Source organism: Pongo abelii, chromosome 11 (assembly GCF_028885655.2).
Source record: "Pongo abelii isolate AG06213 chromosome 11, NHGRI_mPonAbe1-v2.0_pri, whole genome shotgun sequence".
Lineage (NCBI taxonomy): Eukaryota > Metazoa > Chordata > Mammalia > Primates > Hominidae > Pongo > Pongo abelii.
Genome location: NC_071996.2, coordinates 139326104 through 139339553, shown reverse-complemented (window position 1 = coordinate 139339553; position 13450 = coordinate 139326104). Strand labels below are relative to the sequence as shown.

Here is a 13450-nt window from a genome sequence, read left to right as displayed (position 1 = left end):
TACACACCTATCTCATTTAAGTTATTCTCATAAAATCATCTTTTTTTCCAGTTACTTGGAACAAAAATAATCCTAAATAAGGCAGGGCAATTTAACTAAACCCCTTGGAAAGACAAAAGTCTTTTTTTTCCCTCAAAGCCTAAAGAAATCCTCTTAACTCTATAAGCTATCATACAGAATTATATTCAAGGAGATGTAATTATATCAAAGACCTTTTTTATTTAAATATATTACTGCACACATTGGAAGTTTATCTTAATCAATACAAATCTAAATTCAACCAGCCATAACTTCTCTTGGCAAATAGGCTCGCTGATAAAGCATACTGAATGTAATTGGAAAGGAAGTCAACGATTAGAAAACTCTTCCTACACCAATGGTGTCACTGCCGCAGAATAACTACAGTTTTGATTTGAATAGATGTGTGTCTTTGGGGACTAGCAGTAATTAAGTTCAATGATTTTCAATCCTTGTCTTTGCCTAGATAGTTGCTATTTTCGAAGATGTCCACGGAAAGGAACACGTCATCTCTCCCCAGAAATAGGTTATAACGTAGACGGGGCCCATATAGTGTTTGCAGATAATTTCTTTTCCAAATGAATACAATTTTAATAAGAAACTGGTTTGTCCACAGCCTATGGGTTTCATGTAAATGAATGACAGTATAAATATGATTAAGTGAAAATGCAATATATAAAAAATGGCTCACAGATAAGCAGCAGCAGCTTCATTAGTTACATCCCACCTCCAATAGGCCTCTTATCATCCTGAAAGGATGATATGAATTAATTTATCTTCCGGTAGTGTATCGATCATAACCTTCATCAGCTAATCACGTTTAAATTACAGAGGAATATCGCAGCACTCTGTCATCTCAGAACCATTGGCATATTGATCTGGGGTCTTTGAAGACATTTATTAGAATATTTTAGAAGTCATTATGTGAACTCAAAAATAAAATCTAAGATTTCAACAGATGCAAAATGTGTTGTCTAGGTATCCTGAAACTGCAAAAACCAAAAGTAAATTAGCCAAAAATCATAATTGCCTGGGTGAGTGCTAAAGTATTGCTACTTTGTTTTTGAAAAATAGCAATAAGGGGCTTTGATTATTAACTACACTGAAATCTGATTTTACTCCCAGCTTCAGAGTTACTATTCAGCTGGATGGCCACACTGACTTTACACTCCTAAGAAATGCGCAGATGTCAGAATTAAATAGGACTAGGATGCATGCTTTGAGAGCTTTGCAGACATTTTCATTTGTAGAAACTAAGGGAAGATGCGAGAAACTTCCTAAGACAAGTCAAATACGTTATGAAAACGCCTGTTGTATGAAACTTCAAATGCAAATGAATGGTCTATCCTTCCTATGGAGTCTAGGAAGAGTCAGTTCATGAGTAAAGAGAATATTTTTACAACAAAGCCTCTCATCAAACTACAGACAGGATGTACAAAGTATGAATATTTAGCATTGTTAACTGCTAAAATTCTTCTGTCCATTTAATTATTATTTTACCACATTAATTAAAAAATAAAACGAAGTCACAACATCCAATAACTGGTAGTATTTTTTAAACTCTACTATTTTTTTCATATTTGTCCTATTTCCCCTGTACCTGTTATGTCCTTCCTGCTTCCATACACAAATGAAGGAAAGAAAATGATTTATAAATATATTGTTTTAAAATATACAGACTGCTTGAATGCTTTAAAACTATAGGGTAACCCATTAGAATAAGGGAAAACTTTAATGAAGAACAAAAAGTATCTGACTTGAGGAGGAGGAGGGGGAGCATGAGGAATAGGAAGGGGAAAGGACTCCTTTGTAACGTCTGCCCACGTCTCCCCCATCTTGAAAATGCAAACTGACTACAGAGTCAATGCTGCAAACAGCCACAAATTTGCCAAAGGCTGTTGCTGCTATTTGCTCGATGTCCCAGGGACGGGGTGGAATCTCTGGGCGCCTCACTTAAAGACATCCCTAAATGAATTGTTTGGGGAAGCAAAAAACTAGTATGACAACTGCCATCCAAGACATCCGCAGTCCTTCCCCACACAACCCAGCAGCAGGCTGGGTGAGTTCACAAGAGCTCCTAGAGGGAAAAGCTTGGTGTGTCTATGTGAGTGGAGGAACCCCCCTCCATTCCCACCCAAAAAAAACAACTCAAAGAAAACGGATGGAATGTCACGGGAGGGAGCTGTTCTTCTGTGGTTGTAATCGTTAATTACTCATAATATTTAGAACATTTAAATGTTAATAGGTTTAACATGTGAATATTACTCCAGACTATGCTGTCTGGGAAGCTTTTTATAACCATTGAGTTTTTGTCTATATTTGATTATTCAAGAAATAAATGTGTTGTTTTATATAAATATGTATGTTCAATGTAAATGTGTGTGGGTGTACAGACATAAATATGTTCAATGTAAATGTGTGTTGGTGCATAGATCAGAAACACAATCACGTGGATTTACTTAAAAAAAATCTGGAAGCGGCTGGGCGTGGTGGCTCACACCTGTAATCCCAGCACTCTGGGAAGCCGAGGCGGGCAGATTACCTGAGGTCAGGAGTTCGAGTCCAGCCTGGCCAACATGGTGAAACCCCGTCTCTACTAAAAATACAAAAATTAGCTGGATGTGGTGGCGCATGCCTGTAATTCCAGCTACTTGGGAGGCTGAGGCAGGAGAATCGCTTGAACCCGGGAGGCAGAGGTCGCAGTGAGCCAAGATCACGCCACTGCACTCCAGCCTGGGCAACAGAGTGAGACTATCTCAAAAAAATTTAATTAAAAAAAAATCTGGAAGCTTTGTCACTGAGATTTGATCTTTTCTCAAATTGGGTAGCACACTTCACTATGACTCTGTCACATGAGCTACTCCTAAATCTAAAACAGTGTCAACGGGTACTGAAAACATTTGCTCTTACTACTGACACTACCAATTTAATTTCTCTCCTGAGACTCCCAAGAGTAATGCTCAGTGTTCTTTTAAAAGTCACTTCTTCTATAATTTTAAAATTTTATTTGGGTTAACAGATAAAAGATACCTTTAACTAGCACCTTCAACTGTGCAAGTGTGCGTGTGTGTGTGTACATTGTATAAAGGTGAAAACCAAGCTGGCCTCACCACGGGGTCAGAAGGGAGAACTGTGCCCATCTTCAGGGAGCAGAGCAGGCCAGTGCCTGGGACAGGATGCAGGGGTTTCTGGGGTCTGGAAATAGGCCCTTCTTGACCTGAAGATAATTTTATGACAACTTTTTAAGCCCAAATACACTTTCATGTGTTTCCATTCTTCAATTAAAAAAAAAAAAAAGTTTAAGAATTTAACAAAAAAAGTGAGGTATACATTTACTTTATCCAAAAATTGTAAATGTTCTATTCTATAAAGGGAAACAGCACCCTTTAATTAGTGGTTAAAAATAAGGCAACAGCTCCCAAACAATTAAATCCTGACATAATGCCCAATTTCTACTTCCACCTTGTTTCTAAATCACACAAAATGAGGCAAGGAGTGGCCCTTGGTCACACTAGGAGCCTCCGGGCCAACCTCACGCCCTCTATAACCAGAGGACAGCTCCTCCTCCTCCCCTTCCTCCTCTTTGCTGCTCAAAGGCTGAGCAGGGCTAGGCGGCCTACACTTCCCATCCATTAACGCATTTCATCCTGTCAGCTCTTTCATTTTGCAGATGAGAAAAACCAGGCAGCAAGTGCACCAGAGCAATCCGACGGCTCCGGGACTACTCATGACACCACCATGTGGCAATCGAACACCCTGCCAGCACCCCAACAGACTGTCCTGGTTCCACAGCACGAATCATGTGTTCTTTTGCCCTTGCACCCTCAGTTTCTCATCAATCTCTAACTTGTACTTGGGTGACTAAATGAAATGGGTTGGGTAACTAAACAAAATGCTGAAAAAGACTGAGTGTGGTGACCGGCACACAGGAGGTGCTCGCCAAGGCTGCCCTGATTACACCGTGTGCCACACCCCATTCCCAGCCAGGCCTTCTGGAAAGCCCGGGGATGCTGCTCGACTCTGCCTCTCCTGCTCTCTGCAATCTCTGGGCTGGGCCTGCCATTGCCATGGTCACTGGGAGCGGCCCAGAGGCCAGGTCGCACCTTCCTGGACCTCTGAGCAGCACGTGGTGTTCCTGGTCATTCCCTCCTTTCCTCTTCTGCATCCTCCTCGGGTTTCCATGAACCCTGATGTCCCTGGTTTTCCTCCTCCGGCTGGAACTTCTCTTTCTCATCCTCCCTTACTGGCTCCTGAAGTGCGGGTGCTTCCCTGGCATCCTCCTGGTGTCCTCTTTTTTCCCATGCCCTCTGCCTGGGCAACCTCCTCACGAATGTCTCGGTCACCACCTCAGTGCCAGGAGCTCCCAGGATTGCCACTGCCATGAAGAGCTCCGCCTCACCTCCTGCCTTCTAGAGTTGTGTAGCCAATGACCAACTTGGCATCTCCCCTTGGATCTGTTAGAGGCGCCTTCAAGTCCGCGCCACCCAGCCTGGGCCTCCTCGCCTCTCTCAGACCTGCTTCTCGTCTGTTTTCTAGCTCAGTCGATGGCACAACCCGCTCTTCAGCATGGACAGAACAGACCTAACAGATTATTGGTTCAACCAGCAGAGTTTCTCAGAAATTCGTCTTCACTGCCACTGCCTTGGTCTAAGACTTAATCAAAGCAGCTTCCAAATGAGTCTCCCTGACTGTCCCCTAAGTGCCCCAAACACACCGCGGGGCGACCTCAAAGGCAAATCTTACCATGGCGCTGTTCTATTTCTAGTTCTTCAACAGCTCCTTAGCAAAACTGGGCTCTTTCATGTTTGGGGAAGGTGGCTTGTCCACTCCTGGTATTTCCCTACATTAGCACTACTGGATAAGGACCATAGTCTCTTCTGGAATAGGCAGACACCTCAAAAGAACCCCATGCAAAAGCTTTGTGAGGGACCAGATGACACGTGAAGGGTGGGGAAAAGTGGGGGCAGAGAACTAAGGAAGACAAAGAGAAAGCGTATAGATTCCAGTGACACTGAAGAGCCACCATTAGATGATAACTAACGACTCAGTGTAAATTGAGCCCACGTTTGGGAAGAGGGTTCCTCTGCTACTGGGAAAGCTGGAGCACAGTGAGGCCAGTAACTCGGGAGAAGGGGGAGCAATTCCGAGTAAGCACTGTCAGGTAGGGATTATAAAGTACGAACCACACCTCCAATAAAACCGTATTTTAAATGCTCAACACAGACACACTGATGAAATTCACATGAGACTGAACACTAATTTTACTCCACGAAAATATTTTAAAAGCAAAATTTATGCAGCTGAGGGCACTGCATGTCTTGTCTCTATCTTTGGTGTCTCCACCCAAAGGTGACACTTACTTCACTTTTCATTGAAAGGCTCTTCCAGGCCAGGTGCAGCGGCTCATGCCTGTAATCCCAGCACTTTGGGAGCCTGAGGCGGGCAGATCACCTGAGGTCAGGAGTTCCGAGACCAGCCTGGTCAACATGGTGAAACCTTGTCTCTACTAAAATTACAAAAATTAGCCAGGCATTGTGGCGTGTGCCTGTAATCCCAGCTACTCGGGTGGCTGAGGCAGGAGAATCGCTTGAACCCGGGAGGCAGAGGTTGCAATGAGCCGTGAGCCAAGATCATGCCACTGTACTCCAGCCTGGCCAAAGAACAAGAATCCGTCTCAAAAAAAAAAAAAAAAGAAAAAAAATCAAATCAACATGCCATCTTATTGTTTATCACAAGTCTGTGCGTCAGGAGTTTGGACAGGGCATATCAGCATATCAGGGACAGTTTGTCCCTAATCTATCCCCCCCAAAAAAAAGAAAAGAAAAGAAAAAGAATCTTTCATTCGAACCTTAGGGGGCTTACCTGGAGACCCTCCCATAAATAATGAAAGCCACTACTGGCTGTAATCTTCCAGTAACAAATAAAGATCCCCTAACGTCTCAACTCCGTTTTAAATCACAGTAGAGTGATCATTAAACTATCTTATTAATTAAGAAGAAATTAATTACCAAATTATCTATGTAGTACAGAATGTGTGACTTCGGAGTGAAAAGAAATACGTAGAATTTTTCTCACCATGAAAATCTCAAAGTTAAATGTTAAAGAAGGTGTACTCTATATTGTTGATAATTCAGGCCCATCTCCTAAATGTGTTTTCATATGATCTGTGTTTTGAGCAATAAAGAAAAGCTAAGTCAAATCATAGCCATGTGAGGAAGCACACACATCCATGACGGTCTCTTGGGTTTTCTGGCTACAGTATGTTTCTTAATGACAATCAGTGAACCATGGGACGCATGGCATGGCCTGGCACTTACACACCTGTGGAAATCCTGCCAAACTGTGCCGTCTACTAAAGAGTATAGTCAGCCTATGTTCCAAGACAATGGGCCAATTCCACCGAGCTGGGACCTCTTCTGGAAATGCTTGAGGCCATGCTGTATTTAACTTCCTGGGGCCAGGGCCTGCCCGACACTCAACGGGCACACACCAACTGGATGAATGAATGGATGGGTCAACAGTGGGGCTGGGGTGGAAAGGTTGTAAGAAGGTAGTGGGAGAAAATGCTGAAATAGGCAACTAGAAATGCATTTCTAAGGACCTGATAGGCAGAGAAGAGTGGCAAGTGTGAAGTTGTCCTTAAGGCAATTGGGGTTATTCAAATTGAATAGAGAAGTGAAGAGATCTATGCTTTGGAAAGATACCTGGGGTGGTTGGAAGATACAGGTCATTTCTACCTGGGCACTCAAGAAAGGGAGTGTGCAGGGGTGAGATGAGCGGAGGGGCTGGGAAAGAGCCTCAGGGGCTGAATTCAGCAGCCTGGTTCCAGCGGTTTCCAGAGAAGCACACATATATTTTCTTTTGAGACTCCGATATCTAAAACTGTGTCCCTCTACCTTTTTACTGGATTAGTATTTTGGCAGCACACAGAATTCTAGGCTAATTACGTACCATCTGATGATTCTAAGCTACCAAAATGAGTTCTGATAAGGTGATACAAGCTCAGTGATACAGTTTTAGCTAAACTCCAATAGTTTCTTTAACCTACGTTCCATCTTCCCATAAGCACGGCAACCCCACAAGGAGAAATTATCCTTGTTCTAGAAGAAGAGGCTTTCATCATTTTTTTGCCACTACCTTTAAAATCAGCACTTAGCTATTCACCCCAAATCTACCCATTCCCACCCATCCTTCACACGGATGCTGCATTTATGAACAAGTCTGGTCCAGCCACTTCCACATTTCAACAGGACAAATTCTAAACCATCAGAATAATTTTCCAATCAGAACAAATACTAACAAGGAAGGTAAGACATCCTGCAACTAAACAGGTCATAAATTTAACTTAGGGGTGTGTAAATAGGAAATGCTCTTCTATGCATTTGCTTTTTGGTTCCTTGTCACTGAAAGCCTAATGACAGGCTGTGGCCAAGATTCAACTGCTCGAGTAAGTCATTAGGACATGCCGTGCCCCAAGCAAGCCAGCAGGAGAACGGGTCTGGTGGGTGGTAATCCTTTGATGACTTACCTTCTGAGTATCGAAGCACAAAATATGACTATATATATGTATTTTTTTTTTTGAGCAAACAACCCTCTAATCTAAAATAGGCTGTGGTTAAAAAGTCAAGCTTGCTTGAATTTCTTCTAGTGAAGCTTTTAAGTTTTTCCTGAAGTACTGAAGTCTGAATTCTTAATGTGAAATTCAGTTCTTGTCTGTATTCTTTTTATCTCGTTGTATTAAAACAAATTTATCTTCATTTATGTCGCAATTACCTATTAGGGTTGTTAATTTGCTGGAAATGAAGCTATTGTTTAATTGCTCCTATTAATCGGGGGATTTAAATGCCGACTGTAATAAACAGTTACCTTCAGGACAGAGCAAAGTCAAGGCTGCTGACATTAATTTCAGAATTTTAGAATGAGGGGAAATTTCTACCATGTCTAGGGCAGCTGGACTTCCCTTTTCCTTTCAGAGAAAAGGGGAAACAACATAATTAAAAACAAAAACAAAAACAAAAACCCTGTGCTGAAACAAATATGGTGTTTTTGACATTTTTAATATGTGTATCCAATTCTGGTATAAAGTAGTTATTTGTGGTAAAGGGGACTTCAAATCACGCGGCAGGAAACACACATCCCTTCCTCTTCCATGCATTCATTCACAGCACAATAGTTCCTTAACATTTAACCCCAAAGTTGGGCTGCCAAAAATCAGGAATGTCTGATTCCCATAGTCACCCTGGGCTATAGGGCAGCAGGGGCCAGGGAGCTGACCATCTGCCAGGCTCCAGGCTTCAGGAGGACCAGGGATCCTGTGTTCAGAAGCACCAACATGCAAACATTCACTCCCCTGCCAGATGCTGAAAAGCACCCTAACGTGGTGTGGCCCTGCAGCTGGTTTTATCTAGGTGCCAGTCTGAATGCGCGCTTCTGAGGGCTCCATTCTGCTTCCATCAGCACTTCTCCCCTACCATTTGGGAAAGGAAAAGGGGCTCCAAATGATCCTATCTGGAGAACCCCTGAGGGTCATGTCTCAGGCTTCAGTCTGCCCCATGCGCCAACAGGACGCCCACCATTCAGTTCCAAGCACTGGGATGTGCACTGAGGACACCGAAGGACCCTCCCACTCTTCTCCTTGCCCCACCTTGCCTCCCACTCCTCTCCCCACCCTGCCTTGCCTTCTCTCAGCATTGCTCTCATCCATGCCTTCTCCAGTTTTCAAACTCAGCTAACCTCATCCAAGATCCGCACCACACCATCCTGGCTTACTAGTGGGCTCCTAGCTGTTTATCCTTTTGGTGGACTTTCCTGAATTAAAATCCTCAAATCTTCTAGGTCTTTTCCTATCCTTAGGGATTAGGAGTTTGTACATCCAAGTCGTACTCCAGCGTGAAGGAATTAAGCTGTGTCTGGAACCCTGTGTTTCTGGCTGGCTGTACCGTAGGGTCCCAGTATGGTGCTCTGCTTCTCTGTGCACTTGAGCTAAGTACTGTGTATGATCATGTCCTTTCAAAACCTCCTGCCCTACTCAAGTAAGTCCTACCCATCAGGTTAAGTCACGATGACCCCATGAGGCACGTATGACTCAGAGGCTGCAGCACTGATGCCAATGGCCTAGGAAGGTCCCAGAATGTATAACACATGGTCAAACTCTTGGTCCTAGAATGCTCATGGTCATGCTCTTGGTCCTACGATGCTCTTGGCCTTGCTTGCTCTTGGTCCCGGAATGCTCACGGTCATGGCTCTTGGTTCCAGAATGCTCATGGTCTAGTATGCTCTTGATCTTGCTCTTGGTCCCACAATGTACTTGGTCATCTTCTTGATCCCAGAATGCTCTTCAGCTTGCTCTTGGTCAATGCAGAATTAAGCAAGTCCTCACAGAAACCAAGCAAGTTGCTGCCCGTTCTTTAATACGTGGATTTGGGTGCTTTTCCCTTTAACGTGTCAAGGAAGGGTTCTTTACTATGCTTTATAGCATCCCTCACTCATCCCATTTACTGACTGTTTTTATTGAGCAACTAGTATGTGCTGGGCAACTTGCTAGATGTGGGAGATTGTGAAATCCAGACAAATCTGCCAGCTGCATCATCTAGAAAATGTCAACCAACCAACCAGAACATCACATCCACCTCCTGCATGCCTTGTCAGCACCTTTCTCTCCCAATGTGTTAGGTAAGTGGCAGCGTGTGGGATATAGGAAGTGCTATAAAGAGAGGTGTGTGTCTATGATGCAGACAAAGAAGGAATAATCTCCAAGAGGGAAATACTGAGAAATTATGAATGTTGCATAGACACAGAAGAGGCACTTAAAGCAGGAAAAACTCAGATAGATGAATGAAACATTAGAAAGTGTTACGTCTGTGGAACAGAAAGTCATTAGCACATGATGAAGAAAAGCTTTCATAACATAGGAAACCCACATGGTTTGGAAGCAGCAGCCAAGGGTAGAGGCAGCCCCTGCTAGCTCAACTCTTAAAACAGGAGAGGGGAGAAGTCTGAGAACTCAAAGGTAAGAAGTGAGAACTGGAGCCCACTGATCACAAGCCTGTGGGGCCATGCCCCCAGGCCAGCTTGACTCCGAGCACTGCCTAAGTATGTGTCAAAGTGGCAGGAGCTGGTATCAAGACCCTGATTTGGGGGGCGACAGCTTCCTCAAGGAAGCCTGACAGAAATAAAACTAGCATATGCTGGGAAAAGGTGTCAAGGAGAATACGGGAGCCAGAACAAGCGGGGAAGAGAGTGGCAGGGCCAGGAGGACCAATGGACGGAGCTCATGCTTTCTCACTGGAACTCTAGGGGTCTCCTGAACCCTATAAACAAATGAACTTATTCTTCAGGACCTTATTAACGAGTTGCTTCTTCAAGACCTCACCTGCTCCGAGTAAGAGAGCTGTGCTCTTCTCATCACAGGGCACAAGAAAATAGACGAGATCTTGTCACAGGCACATTCTCCTTTGGATAGCTTTTAACTTTCCAGAAAAATGGACTTATCACAACTGAAGCTGTTTTCCTATTTCCAAAAATAATTAGCCCTACAACAATCTCCATAAAAATTTCAGAATCTCTTAGAGAGCTGAGCGTACCATCTCCCTCCATGCCCAACTATAATTCATTATTAATTATTCCACTTAATTGAATAAATCATCATCAAAAACAAGTAGGCAGAATTTAAAAGCAGCTAACATAGCTTAGATTAATCTGAAATGGAGAAAGATATGCAAAAAGCATAAATTAAAGATCTTCTGAAGAGCAGAGCTTTCCAGACTAGGTCACTGTGCTATTCTCCTCATGATACAGGTTAACACAAGAGTTGAATATAGACTCTCATTAGAAAATATGTAACATTTCAAATACTACAATTAAACACAGTACAAATCTGTTCAAAAGGCCAGGAGATGATTAACTTTCTCTCTCACTTATTCTCAAGCTGGATGCAAATCAGCATCTTCCCAGACGAGGCAAGTGAATATCCCAGTAAACTGGCAATACAATTTAGATGGCAGGCAAGGATCTCAAAGATAAATGGCTTAAACAAAGAAGGGAAAGATGAACCTGTCAGTTCTTCTCAACTCATCAAGCTGTCTCGCAGAGAAAGTTGATGATCCTGGAGCAGAAATGTTTCTGCCACCCCCTGAAGGTGAAGGCTCACCGGCTATTCTTCAGTCTGCACATGAGGCTCCTCAACACTCTTCCACGCCAGGCAAGGTTACGGGACTTCCCTTTTCCATCCACGTTTTTTTAAAAGGCCCAAATTTGGGGTTACAAAGTAAACGAACACAATTTGTCAGTGGAATGAAAGACCTAAGATAAGTGCAGACGAACGTGGTGGTATCAAAGGAATACAATACACTACGAAGACAGAATACAGAAAAAGTGACTGGTAAAGGATTTTAAAACATACAAACAGAAAAAGGTACCACCAACAACATGATAGCGTGCCAGACTGATTATGCTAAATTATTCCAGCTAAAGAAACTACACAAAATTTTAAAGAAAAACAGATTATGCTAAATTATTCCAGCTAAAGAAACTACACAAAATTTTAAAGAAAAATAGATTATGCTAAATTATTCCAGCTAAAAAAACTACAAAAAATCATAAAGAAAAAAAGATGAGAAGATCAAGATAAATGAGGAACAGGACACGCAAGAGTCCTAAAGAAGGGAAAATGTAAGATGTAAAGGCCAAAAGTCAATTTTGAAATCAGGAACCTTGAGACAGATTCAGTTAAGTACAATAATTGGTTTTCTTTTTAAAAAATTAACACAGTTTGATTAATATAGGCTTAACAACTTATGAGGTCTAATTTGCTTCCTATTTTTAGATATGAACACCAACAGAAGAAGTTTAGAAACTTCTGTAATCTTTCCATTTGTCACAGGCACACTCTCCTTCGGATAGCTTCTAACTTTTAAGAAAAATGGACGTATCTACCACAACTGAAGCTGTTTTCCTATTTCCAGAAATAATTATCCTTACAACAATCTCCATAAAAAAGACATTTTCTTCTTAAAGTGGGGGAGAGAAGATGTCTTGGTTGGAACCTGAGAGAATTATTCGTCTCCTCCCTGCTCTGTTAATAATGAGCAGCAGCGGTGGCCCTGTGCACGGGAAGTGACAGTGACACACAGGTTGAATTATACAATGTATTGTGATGCAATTAGGAAGAAGGATGAGATGACAAAACAGATTTCCACTTGGTCTTCAACAGGGCTTTGGGCATTAAGTCATTGTAATACTCTCCCCGGCACCCATCCATTATTATTACTTAACCAGCATTACCTCCCAGAAACCTACCTTTTCTGATACATGAAGTTCCTCTGGGGAAGTTTTGCCCTTTGTGATGTTATAGTCACATTACCCACAAAGTTAGGAGATGCATGATGAATTTGAGGGTCCACATAAACATTTTTAAAACGATCTAAATTCTATATGATTAACATACAAACTAGGTAAAAATTTTTTGCATAGGCCATGGCTACTGAAGAGTTAAGTATATATGGCAGAGAGAAACTTTTCATGGTTTTTTTTTCCGCTTTAATAAGAAATTAAGTTTATCAATTGCCATTGTAATTACTCACAGCACCTCAAGTAATTAAAAGGGATCTAATCTAATTTTATTTACATTTAGAATACCTGAGGTCATCGCCGATCAAGATTTCACATGTGTGACTAATAATGTTTAAGTGTTAGAGTTCAGCAGAGAATACTGATTGATTTTGAATCTGTAATCTGTTGTGATTTAGGAACAGTGAGGAAATCAAAGTACTCTTTTCTGTTACTGCAGTTCCCATGCATTAGTGAAATTCTTCAAAGAATCATGTATGCCTTTTAATTCTGGCAGGATTCATTTTTGTAAAAGTTGTGGCTCCTCATTATACTGTACACTTCTACTTGTGAGAAAGCACATCACATTAAATTAGGTTTATCTGGACCCATCTTCATGTAAGAGATCTATAATGACATTTTTAATGTAGTAACGATTATTTTGATTTCCCCCTTTATTTTATTAACACATTTTTTAAGCACACAAAAAAATTTGAAAGCGAACACCTCCTTCCACTCCGCCTACATTTTATAATTGTAACATGTTGCTACATACTTGCTTTATTATATATCTATCCACCCATCCGTCCATCTGTCCGTCCGTCTGTCCATTTCATTTTCTGATGCAATTCAACTACAGTGCAGGCATCAGTTCACTCCCACACATTTCAACATGCACGTGATTAACTATTAGGTTCTTTTTTTGAGATTAAATGTACATACTGTGAAATGCAAAACATCTTAGTTGTACCAGTCCATGAATGTTGACAGATGCCGTGTAATCCAAGCCACGATGAAAATATCCCTCTAAGAAGTTCCTCTGAGCCACCCCCAACCCCAACCAATCCCTCCTCACTTTCTGGCAACCACTCTTCCGATTTCTTTC

At 42.0% G+C, this 13450-nt stretch overlaps 1 protein-coding gene across 15 annotated transcripts in view; it reads right to left on the bottom strand.

Annotated features, from left to right (window-relative positions):
- The window catches only part of AGAP1 (ArfGAP with GTPase domain, ankyrin repeat and PH domain 1), a 635310-nt gene that overhangs the window by 331637 nt on the left and 290223 nt on the right, over window positions 1-13450 (bottom strand). The gene's annotated exons all lie outside the window — the stretch shown is intronic.